Raw genomic sequence first — 12522 nt, forward strand, 5'->3', positions numbered from 1 at the left:
TCATTTTTTTGTTAATGTAGTGTTATTGCTGCATATAAACAAGGCAGTTCAGTTATTTGTTGTGTATAAATACACCTGCACATCCGCAGATTTTCTCAGTCACTGTTGTGTGAGGCTGAAGAAACAAGTAAGACTTACAATGCATAGGTTATCCCTTGCACCTCATTTCTCCTTTAATTTTCTGTTCTCCTGAATACTACTTTTCTCTGATGTACTCTTTCTGAGATTGGATGTCTGACATGTTTTATAGTCCTACATTACTGAAAAAATATTTGAAGATGTTATACTGCGGTTTAAGTATTTGTAATTTTGCTTGACACTGCTGTGTTGTACTTATTTCTGTTGTACTTTTTGGATGAATTCTTAGAATAAAATAATTGTAAAAGTGTATCATCTCGATCTATTATTTGTGGCTGCATTTTAACTTACCTGAATAAGTAAAGGTAACTCTGATTTCAGTTAACTTTAACTCTTAATTTTCAGCTAAGATTTACTAGCAAACAAGACAAATATTTACCTATTTTAACTGAATAAATACCTGTTGAATTTAACCATAAATATGAGGTACATTTTACCCAACTTTTTAAAGTATTTTCTTACATGTCTAAGTTAATTACTTAATACTCAATATATTTAACTGAATATACCTTAACGGGGACAGTGCAAATTGTTACCTCACTTTTTTAGGGTAAATTCTATAGTTTGCTTTTTACAGTGCAACCTTATTTTCATATTAATTTGATATGTAAATCCCATATGACTCTGATTTTTTGATTTCATGTATTATTATTATTATTATTATTATTATTATTATTATTATTATTATTATTATTATTATTATTTTTGCTTCAAACATTCAGGCTTGTCTTCATTTCACCTTTTAACTTTTTTGAAGAGCAGAAGAAACTTTTTTGAATTTCTTTTTCGTCCAAACGCGGCACATGCTGCGTAAATAATCGTTCCGTTAGAATAATTACTTTTCAAGCTTTATGAAACAAGGTGTAGTCATCCAGAGTCTTTCGGTGGTTAACATGTGAGACATGTTAGATCCCTGAGACGAGGGCATGTTGGTATTTGTTGAGAAAAAAAAAGAAAAGGAGACGCCATTGCCACATTATTTACGCCAGCGAGTGACTCCTGAGCATCGTTCTCAGGCATTCGCTCGATATTGTGAGGAGAGCAGCTGCAGTTCATTCTCAATAGAAATGGGGATTTCTCAAAAATGTTGCTGTGTGTGCGTTCTTCCTCATAGGCTTTGCACCATTAATACATTTATGAGTCAGCTGAAATATCAGTGTCAGAATGATAACATGTAACGTTTTGGCTGAGGTTTTTTTTTGACAGAAAAATGTCTTGATTTTTCTCCAATTTTCAATTTCAATAATTGTATTGGACTGTATTTATGAAAGGAAAAAAAATGAACAAACAGAGCAAAGTAAAACACATTTAATTTCATAAAAGTTTAAACTGAACACCTGAATATGAATGTCATGAAGTTTAGAAGTGTTTTTGATTCAATTCACGAAACTAAAACCAGACTGTTTCACTTGTTTTTAATAGTTATGGAATCAGTTTGCCTCCAGATTACCGCAGGAAGTTAATTTGAACAATGGATGTTTCCAGGTTTCCCGTTTTGTTCAGATTATTGTCTAAGAGGGGATTTTTCTTTTTCTTTTGTCATCTCTTTTGCAGGGCAGAGACACGATGAGGAGGCAGTTTCACCGCAGCTCTTCAAGGCTTGTTTCCACTGCCTTCGCCCATCTTGACGAGAGCTGGGGAAACCACCTCGTCTGAGCTTATCAGGTAGGAGTTTATATCTCTGAATTACTGTACTACCAGACCGGTCAGTGTCTTGATGCCAGGCGGGTTTGATTGGTAATACGTCTGGCATATTTCCATCGTTTTGGAGTTTGTTGACTTGTGTGCCTTTATTTTATTATTTTTTTCAAACAAATTTCATGACATGATCCTCTGGATGTCATTTCATTCAGGTTCACTTTTTAGACAGGAATGAGTCATGCTAGCCTGGCGGTTGCCTTCCTGCGCGTTTCCACTGGATTCTCGTCTCCCTTCAGCTCAGTTTTCCCAGGATGCATTTCATCCAGGCCAAACAGAAGGAGGAGCTGTGAACAATGACGCTGATTTATTCATTTTTGTACTGTCTTTTTTTTTTTTTATACTGTAGGCTGCCATGGTTGTAGTTTGACAGCGGAGGAAGTGAACGAAGCCCTGCAGTTCATGTTGGCCACGTTTCCAAACAATGTGCAAATAAAAGTGGGAGCAATACAAATATGTAAGAGATTCTATTGCTGGCAAAAGTGACGGAGCCCGACTCTCCACCTGCAGCACACTCTCTTTCCAGTACGCTTAATATTGCAGCTTGCTTCACATTTCAGCTGACGTATTACATATTTCAAGGTATAACGTTTGGCGACAGGGTAAAATCAGTTGTTGTGAACAGTTAGCATTAATACAACTTAAAAGTGATTAAGAAATTTATGGAGACAGTGAGTAGCATCCGGGGAAATTGTAGCAAAAAGGAAGTTATCACAAGACTTTTTTGTTCATTCAGACTTAAAACATGCATAATAATATTAGCCTCCAGAGCTTTTTAGTGCACAAAGCTGTGCATTAATCAGTAGTTTTGTGCACAAGCTGTGTCGGTGTGTGTGAGAAAGCGTTGTTTGTTTTCAAATTGTGCTATGAGTGAGATTGGTGCCCAGCTTTGTGTTATTTTCGCTCGCCACAAAAGTCCAATTTGCCGATGTTGCAGCTTTCAGTTGTCATGTAGAATCACTGCGCTGCTGAAATGCACGATTTGTCGTTAGCAGGTAACCAGATTAAAAACACAAGTGAAATTCTCTCCGTTTTTCCTATTTTTGGGAGCCACTTTGATCAGCAGCTCTTTGTTTATTTCACACGGTCTTATTCCGTGCGGTTTTGTTATGGGCGTCATTGTTTATTTGTGTATGCACCATATAACACCGAACACCGGAAAGAAATCTGCAGCAGAGTTTCTTTGACATCCACTTTCACTTCATGATGAGAATTATCATCTGGGACCAGATGAAAATCTCTGAGTAGTGAAAGAGCGTATCACAGGTCACACAGTCTGTCCACTGAATGTCCGTGTGATACTGTGGTCAAAAGTGGACAGAAAATAATCTACCTGCTGTCAAGACTAAACTCGCTTAGGTTTTTAAATATATATATATTTGATGTATTTTTTTAATCTTTCCTTTATTGAGAGTGTCTTTTTTTCAATTTTTTTTTAGTCTGGTTTGATGGGCTGTCAATTAAAGATGAGAACTGTCTTCTCATGAATTGTAAAAAAATCTGCTCAAAGATCATAGATGTCCATTTGAATGATCTGACCTTTCTCTGGAAGGGACATTCAGTCGAAAAAGCTAAAGGCGTCATTAGTAGACGGAGACATGACCGAGAGGAGCAATTTCTCTGCATGCCTTCTAACGTCAAACTAATTCGTTTTCACACACTTTTATCCCTTCAGTCATCAGGCAGCTATTTGTTTGTCGACCCTTTAGAGCAAGGGTCAACAAATCTTGCTCCTGATAAGACTGTGTGTGTTTTTATTCTTCTCATTTTTCTCCTGAGCCTTTGAGATTTATTTCATGTCTGGATCAGTAAACACAACGGTGCCTCCAGGAATGAATTAAGTTTTCTGATTCTGTGAAAGGCTGAGGAAAAATCGGAGCCCAGCAGCAGCTGAGAATACTTTAGAAAGTTACAGAGGACGACTTGCCGTACACGTGACATGCTAAACTCGGCCAGCAGTGCATAACACAGTGGCCACCAACGAAGCTGTTGCAAAAAAGAAAACGTCTCCAGAACCAGTGTGACACGATTATGACAAAGATTTACATCCCAATTAGTACCTGAGAATTAGATCCTTAAAAAAAAAAGAAGTGTCATCAGTTGTTTACGTTGCTTCATGCCAAAATTGTAATAATTTCCCACAGATCCAAATAGCTGCATGGTCAAATCTTTGAGAAAGGAGATTTTTCCACCATTTTTCTATGTTTCCAACAAATAGCCACATATATATTCAATATTTTGCTGTTAAAACGAGAATTTTTGTAAGAAAAGCCACTTTTTTCTCCTTTTACGGCATCTGACAGGCTTAGATTATGATTCCAGAGGACACTTCATGACTTTGCGTTTCTGATTCAGAGATCATTGGCTCTAAAGGCTCTTTTAGTGTCAGAAACACATTTTAAGTGTTATGCATTTGTCTTATTTTGTTAGAAATTGTAAAACATCTTGATTTGAAAGACCTGATGGTGTTTAGTCCTAGTTGTGTCGTACTCCAATTCTCCAAGACTCATGTCCCGCTTCTTTACATCTTCCTGCTCAAACACATTGAATTAATAGGATGGAATTTATTTCTGATTTCTAATTTAGCAATCACGCTAATTAAAAGTCGAAATCCCAGAAAAACTTTAGAGGAAGCCATAACTCCAGCCAAAACAACAAACCTTTATACTCCCATCACTCTCCTCTGGTATGCTGTTGTTTACGTCAGCTGGTTTCCTTGACAGGCAGCAATGGGCGCCGCAGCAACCGAGAGTAATCAGCCGAAGTGGATTTCATCCATACATCAAAGTCCAAAATGTCAATATATGTCATTGCGTCACAGAAAATAAAACAGCTTGCGTCGCCACCGGAGCTTTTACTTTACTGCCTGGGTGTTGGTATTTAAGGAAGTCCTCACACTCGGGCAGACAGTGGCGACAGAATCAAAACCAAGAAACCCAATGACAGGCTGCTAATAAAACAAGACGTACAGTCGGGTCTTGCAGAGGAGCAAAGGTCCGAGTTATAGCTCACATGTCCCTCATAAACCTGTCTGGACCCGTGCAACCCGACTCAGAAGTTACAACCGGCTTATGGCTTAATTAATATCAATTCACCGCAATTATGCAGTTGATAACTTGCGATAAGAGCAGCTTGTTTTTTTCCCTAATGCTTCTAGGAACATCAGACAGGATTTAAAATATGGCACATTTTATCCTCTAACCTGCGTATGCTGGTAAGTTAAGAAGTGTGTGTGCCTAAGGTCAAATGTAAACTCATTAGAGCGAAGAAAAAAAATAAAAGGAACAAGTAGTTCAGAATGTTTTATGAGCAAGGTAAATATTTGATTTAGTGCATTCAGCAGCATCATACCCGATCACACAGATACAGATATCGTTCGAAAATACATAATGGTAGAATACAGAGTGAACAACTGAAGCAATACATTTTGCCAAGTGTCGACATTTCCCATCAAAATGTTGCTCAGCTTTTATTTATGATGTTGCTAGAGCAACACTAATAAGGTGGGTTTGCAGTCTAGATTTAAAGGAAGTCAGGGTTTCGGTTGTGTTTACAATTTTCCGGAAGTTTTGTTCCAGATTTGTGGTTCGCAGAAGGAGAATGCTGCTTCTCCATGTTCGGAGCTCTCGTCAGATAAAATCAAAAATAAAACTGATTTTGAATTTTACTCGAAGAGAGAAAAGGTATAACTCAACACCTGACCCTGAGGAGAAAATCCCCAGAGTTTAACGTGGCGGCGGTATATGTCTGGAGCTATACTGGAATGGTTCACATCAGCGATTCATGTGTCCCAGTCAAAGTTCAGGCTTTAATCCAGAGAAAAAAACTGTTGCAAGACCCGAATATTGGTGACCACAGGCACTCCCAGTCTCACCAAGCTAGACGTGTTTAATAAAGTCTTCGTTTTTAGATTACGTGCCACTAGTAAAGCACTTTGTTTTCACCTGAGCTACCAAAGTGCTCAGGATTACATCTTTACATCATCTTCCCTGATGCATCATCTTCCCTGACATTTTGCACTGGGCTTCAGCTCTCTCCCCACCCATTTTAGAAAGCCATTCGATTCAAAACAGAGCTGCAAAATAGGTCAAAGGAAGGGAAATACTGAAAACAAATTAGAGGAAAAGTTGTTAGAGGAACTTCGATTTTAAAGGAGACGAATGGAAAGTTGTTGTTTTTTTTTCTGAATATGGGATTGCTGGGCACAGCACTGCATAGTGTCAACCTGTGGCCAGCTGTTACTGCTGTTGGACTGGTGGGTTATTATAGAAAGTAGAGGCAGCTGTTCAGACACGTGTCTGCTCTGGCCTGGGAGGAATATTCAAGATGGTCCTTTTTACCAAAATAATACAGACTGCAGACGTGAGTCTCGATGGCGCGGCCGGTCATTTCAGAGCAAAGTATTTTAGACGAAATTAAACGCAGACCTGCAGGATGCAACTCAATTATATTCCCTTCGGTGTCTGTGCATGAGAGCGTGTGTAGCTGGGAAATCTTATAAGAACACACACATTAGTTTCCATCCTCTTCGAAAACTCTCAACAAAAAAAAAAACATTCACATTTGCTCCTCGGAAGATGTTTGGAAGCATAACCGAACACTTTCTCCACGTCAACTTTTAACCCTCAAACTTAAATGAGTTGGGTTTTTGGTTCTTGCAGTTTGTCCCCAGAGGAGGCTGGTTTCCTCACAATTTAACTTTGTAAACATACTCATATCCCCACAAGATGAGCAATAAAAAGTTACACACAAACCAGGCACAAAGGCCGCAAATGTTAATTTTCCCCTCTAAAATGTTGTGTGCTGGAGTACCTCTGTTCTTTCCCTTGTTTTGACAGCTGTGTGCGTGGGTGTGTGTATGCGTGTGTGAGGGTGTGTGTGTGTATATTTGCAGAAAAAGATCCCAATTAGTGTTAAATGTCCCAGCTCCCTGGCTTGCGTCCTTGGCTGTGCGATGCTATCTCCACCTTCATTTCTCTCTTTTTCAAGTCAGAACAATCCGATCAGATGTTCCCGTCAAGCAGAAAACAGATCATCTCAATCTGACAAATGGTCATCAGCGGTCAACCAGGTAGAGAGAAATGACCTTGCACCATTGCCTGGTTCTTCACAAATGATTTAAAAAATTTATAGCTCTGATGCTTTTAAGGAAAATTTAAGAAACTGCCTCATACTTGCTAGAGGCAGAGATGACTTACATCCCGAAACAAGGATTTCCCACGTTGGACGTGGATCAATCGGGATTTTTGTTTATTTATTAATAATGACGCAACTGGTTTGGGTCATTAAAGATCAGAAATTTGCTGATGCAGAGTAATAATCTGACATTTGAGCCAGTTTAATAAAAATCTATGTTTTAAAACTCTGTATCTTTGAAGCACAGTTCATCGGTATCACACTAACAAACATCTCCATCCCTTTAAATCCTCTTGCGTCTCTTAAAGTGGCGACAATTGGGCCGAGCTTAAAACATAAATGTAAAATAGGTCTTTATAACATTTTCACAGCTTTTCAGTAGAACTATTAAAAAAAAAAAAAGATCTGAAAGTCTGGTTCCTATCAAGCAAAATATAAAACACTAGGGACGGCTGGTATTGATTATTTTCCTTTATTTGATCACAGAAGATCAGTAAGTCAGTTTGAAATGATTTGTGATTTCCGCTCCCTTCCAGAGAACATCTGCGCTTTAATACAAATCTCAAGTAGTCTAATAGCACTCTTTTGCAAACTGTCTTTTGGAACAAATTCATGATCATACTAGTTTCTAATCTAGCAACGTCTCGCTGACGAAAATGATTGATGAAAGCACTCTTTTAAATGTTTGGCCAAAGAACTTGAAGCTTCAAAATGCAACTAAGATTTTGAAAAAAAAAACATGGAAAAATGTTGTAGCGTGGAAAATGGCTTGTCGGGACGGTGATGTATCTGCTGCACTTTTTCTTTATCGTCACCTTTGATCCTCACTCAATTTATACAAGTTGTCTGAGGTACACCTAAAGCTACTTAATGCTGATGAAGGTTTTTTTTTTGCCTCATCCAAAGTGACAGCAAGACAAAGTATCTACTTATCAATCAATCAGATTTCATTCATTTCACTAATAGTGGCCGGACCGAATTAGTCTCACTGCCTCTGATCTTTGACCAGAATGTCATTTGTATGCACACACTCGACTTTTGTCAATTGTTAAAGCAGCAAAGCCTGTCAAGGTTCATCATGAAGGCTGTTTCACGCAAATGCATGAAGTTCTTATGCAAATACATGGTGCAGAAAATCGGAGCGCTTGTGTCTGATTTTGTTTTAGATCTGTTGTCATCCATTTTGACAAAAACTTTTATGTTTCAAAAGACAGCCTTATTATTTGAATGGAAGCTCTCAATATCAGGGCATCATACATTGCTTTATGCTGGTCTGCAGTGGTTATCAAAATTTATCTCATTTCCTCCACAAACTGAAATCACTTCGACCAGCATTTTTCTTTTGTACTTCTATACACGTGAGCCTCGTAAGAGTTTTGCTTTTTTCTAGTCTGATTGACTTCTTAAAATGAAGTCTGTTGTTTTTGGGAAAGTTTAGTTGTGAAGCATGACCTTTGTTCTGCTTTTTGTTTCTTTCATCATTCATCCACCCAGTCATAATCTTCTGCTTATCTGATTTTGAAAGATGCCGTGTTCAGACAGAAAAACTAGAAATCCCTCTCCTTATTGATGCTGTAGGTATTTGCAAAGGGTGTATCTTCATCGGAGTAGACAAGGCAACTGCATAGCACAAAATGAGATTATTTAATGTTATTTTCACACCATTTCAGTTAAATCTGATTAAGGCTTGCATATTTTCTGTGATATTGGCACGTATGTGGAGTATACTCAATATCTCAATATCTTTAAGAACTGATTTCCACATGTCCAAACGATATGTGTGAGCTTGGTCGGAACAAATTATGGGTACTGAAGCATTGAGAGCTAATTATTTGCTTGAAGCACAGCATCTTAGACAGGTGAAGTACAAAAATAATACAAATATTTTTAAAAAGTAGCATGATGGCGCTATAATGCTTCGATTCAACTGAGCGGTACGGCGCGGGCTATGTTCCGGTATGCTATTTTGTCTGTCTGTCTTGTAAAAGCAGAAACTAGTCATTGCAGTGTGACACCGCAGTGTTTGGGTTGAACCCCGCCTGTGACGTGAGAGTCCACTTCAGCTTTTCTGGAGGCCCAACAAAAGCCAGTTCTCTCTAACTCAGCTGAATTTGCTGACCAGTGACCATGAAAGAACAACTTTCTAACTAGACTTTCAGACAGCACAGGCAAGGTTTTAGTTGTAATAACCAAAGCTGTGCATTGACTCTAGATTGTTCCTCTTTAGGTCCAAAAATAATGACTTCAGTTTTGTTTCTGTTTAGCTGGAGAAAGTTGTGGCACATCCACATATTTATCTGTTCTAAGCATTTATTCAGTGATTGGATGGTTCAGAGTCACCTGGTGACATCATAATGTAGAGCTGTGTGTCATCCGCACAGTTATGATAGCTAATATTATTTCCTGTTATAACCTGAGCTAGTGGGAGAATATAAATATTAGATAAGAGGGGTCCTAAGATTGAACCTTGGGGTGTCCCACATGTAACCTTTGACCTCTTTGATGAGAAGTTTCCAATTGAAACAAAGCAATCCCTGTTCTTTATGTAAGATTCAAACCAGTGAAGCACTGGTCCGGAGAGTCCAACCCAACTCTCCAGTCGATTCAATAATATGTCATGGTCGACAGTGTCAAAAGCTGCACTGAGGTCCAACAGAACCAGCACTGTGGTTCTCCCACAGTTCGTATTTATATGGATATCATTGAGCACTTTTACGAGGGCAGTCTCCGTGCTGTGGTGAGCAGACAGGAGAACCAGACAGGAAGGAGTCAAAGTAGTTGGTCATCATGAGGAAACTATTTAATTGTTTACACACAGTTTTTTCAATAACTTTGCTGATGAATGGGAGGTTGGAGATTGGCCTGTAATTCTGCAGTAGTGATTTGTCCAGGTTGTTCTTTTTTAACAGTGGTTTGATGACTGCTGTTTTCAAAGCCTGGGGAAAAAACGCCTGATGTGAGCGATGAGTTTACTATTTGGATCAGACCAGTAGCAATAACAGGCAGGACTTTCTTAAAGAAATGTGTGGGAAGGACATCCAGACAGCAGGAGCTTGAACTTAATTGACTTATAATTTCTTCTAGGGTTTTATAATTAAGTAGTTGAAAATGTGTTATTTTTCCTGTATTTATTTTGTTTTGGTTCAGCAATGGTTCTGGCTTTAGAGATGATGTGCAGATTAATCCTCTGACTTTTTTTTTATTTTCTTGTTGCAGGCGGCATTAGATTGGAATTCAGGTGGTAACGTCATAGGAGGATTTGTGAGCCTGTCAATTCTTGCAAATAAAGCTCGAGCATTGTTAATGTTTTTGTTTATGAAATCTGCAAAGAAAGCCTTTAGTGTTGAGCGATAGTTATGTAGTCTTTCTTTATAGATGTCACAATGTGAAGAGTTGTCTTGCAGATCGAACTGTTTGTGCATTTCTCCATGGAGATTTCTTCTAATCAGACACTTTTTTGAACATATCTTTAATTCACTTTAATTGGGGCAATGGAATCAATGATATCTGAAACTTTAGACTGAAATTCATCCACCAACTTATCTATACAGCACTTTACTTTTTCGCCCCTCTGTCTTGGGGGTTTTCAACATGAATGTTGAAATAACAGACAATTCTTAAACAATCATAATCAATGCAGATGAGAGATAAAAGCTAATTAAAGTCAGTAAAGAAATTAGGTGACTTGGGAGCCAAAAGGTCTTCACTCCGAGGTTTGAATTAGGACCGCTGTATTTTGTATTTCTGTTTTTTGTCAATTTCCCTGTAGTGATCCGGACAGGCAATGTCCTGTTCTGCAGCGCCGGGAGGCCTGACACGTGCTGGAGGTAGAAAATCATTCATAATATGAAATATTTTGCACATAACAAAATTTGAGTGCTCTTGAATGAAATACTTTTGAATCGTGTCCGGGGATTCAGACTGTTGCGAGTGCTTTCTTTTCTAAATGTTTTCTAACCCAACCTTAAGGAAACACATGTGGGGGGAAAGAAAAACATATTTAACGACTCAACCAGAGTTTAAGCTGAGAACCGCGCTCGCTCTCCCTGTCCAGTCATTGCTACGCTATTAAAACTCTTAGCCAAGGAGGCCTTAAGGCTAAATGTGTTGGCAACTAAGTTTTTATGAAGTGTGAAGTGAAAAGTTGAAGGCTTTTAAACCTTTCTCTTTACATAATAATAATAATAATAATAATAATAATAATAATAATAATAATAATAATAATAATAATAATAATAATAATAAATATTCCAACAAGGAAGGAAAAAATTGCGTATAGCAAAGCAAATGTGAATCTCTGTCTCTGTTGGGTGCCCACATTTAATCAGTCCCAAGCTTTTAAGGCCTCTTCTTGCTTCCTTTCTAATAAATGAACTGTGGAGTGTTTAAAGCAGCTGTCAGGGGGCTAAATGCAGATCCACTTTATCAAACCGGGATGACAGAGCACCGAGTCATCTGTCAGACTGGTTAATCTGGTCCTGTCTGCTCAGGAGAATAATCATTGTTACACCTACTTGTCCTGAGGGGGGGCGGAGGAGGTGAGTCAGTGGATTGAATAGACGTCCCTGTTTTCTCTCCTTCTTTCATATCTCTGTTTACTCTTGAGGAGAAAATGATTGCGCTTTTGTTGCCGCAAGTTGGAGCATTTTGCACTTCGGGGCCTTCAGCAATATGTGCTGCTGATTAAATGTCACAGACGTAAACGTGATCTGCTGTTCTGAGATGTCAGCGCAAAAGCTGGGAGTGGAATTTAAAAAAAAGAAGCATTTTACACATCGAGATTAAGTAACGGTGAAACACGCCGATACGCTTCGTACCAAAAGGGCAACAAGCCGATTCATCTCCCCAGCTTTCAGCAGAATGATTAACACCAAGTCTGAGCCCAAGAATATCGCTCTGGCGATCAGTGCAGAGGATACAGAAAGGAGCGAGGCAGGGTTAATAATTGAAGACTGTAATTTATCTTTCTGCACTTGTTTTTAGCTTTTCAGGCAAAGTGTCTGCCAGCAGTACTCGTAAAACGACTAAACACATTTGTCCTCTGCAGGAAAGCCTATCAGTTATTCGACAAGCGGAGGCCTTTGTCTTGATAATGAAGGCAGCACATGGTATTAAGCGAGGGCTTTCATTTTCAACAACTTCCATCACTTTGTAAGTTTGAAATGGCAGGTACGGCCAATCAGCATCTGAATTTGAATTTGTATTCTCGTATAACGCGCTTCCTCCTCTTCTGACTGAAAACGTCCGGAGAGGTTATTGACGGTCAGCGCCGGGGCTGGAACATTCCCAGCTAACACTGCTGAAATATTATCTGTTTTAAGATTGTAAATAATTGGTCAAATAGTCCCAAATGTTGACTATTTAAGATCCATTGAGATTTATCGCAAAACAAGCGCGAACAGAACCAATCTCCATTCATACCCAAATGTCTCACCCTTGTTGACTCTACTCTGGATCATAAGATTTCCAAAACATTGTCTGCTATAAGCTTTAACTGTAAATGTCTGCCTTTTTTTTTTTCCACAGATGCATAAAGCTCTCCAGGGAGGA

The 12522-nt window shown here is 38.6% G+C and overlaps 1 long non-coding RNA gene across 3 annotated transcripts in view; it reads left to right on the plus strand.

Annotated features, from left to right (window-relative positions):
• LOC129359580 (uncharacterized) overlaps positions 1 to 12522 on the plus strand; it is a 105765-nt gene that overhangs the window by 68954 nt on the left and 24289 nt on the right. For all 3 annotated transcript variants that reach the window (XR_008605925.1, XR_008605927.1, XR_008605926.1), the window contains exon 4: positions 1693 to 1803. This is a non-coding gene — a long non-coding RNA (uncharacterized LOC129359580). The remainder of the gene's footprint in view (positions 1 to 1692; positions 1804 to 12522) is intronic.

This window comes from Poeciliopsis prolifica, unplaced genomic scaffold (genome assembly GCF_027474105.1).
Source record: "Poeciliopsis prolifica strain line A6 unplaced genomic scaffold, Auburn_PproV2 SCAFFOLD005, whole genome shotgun sequence".
Classification (NCBI taxonomy): domain Eukaryota; kingdom Metazoa; phylum Chordata; class Actinopteri; order Cyprinodontiformes; family Poeciliidae; genus Poeciliopsis; species Poeciliopsis prolifica.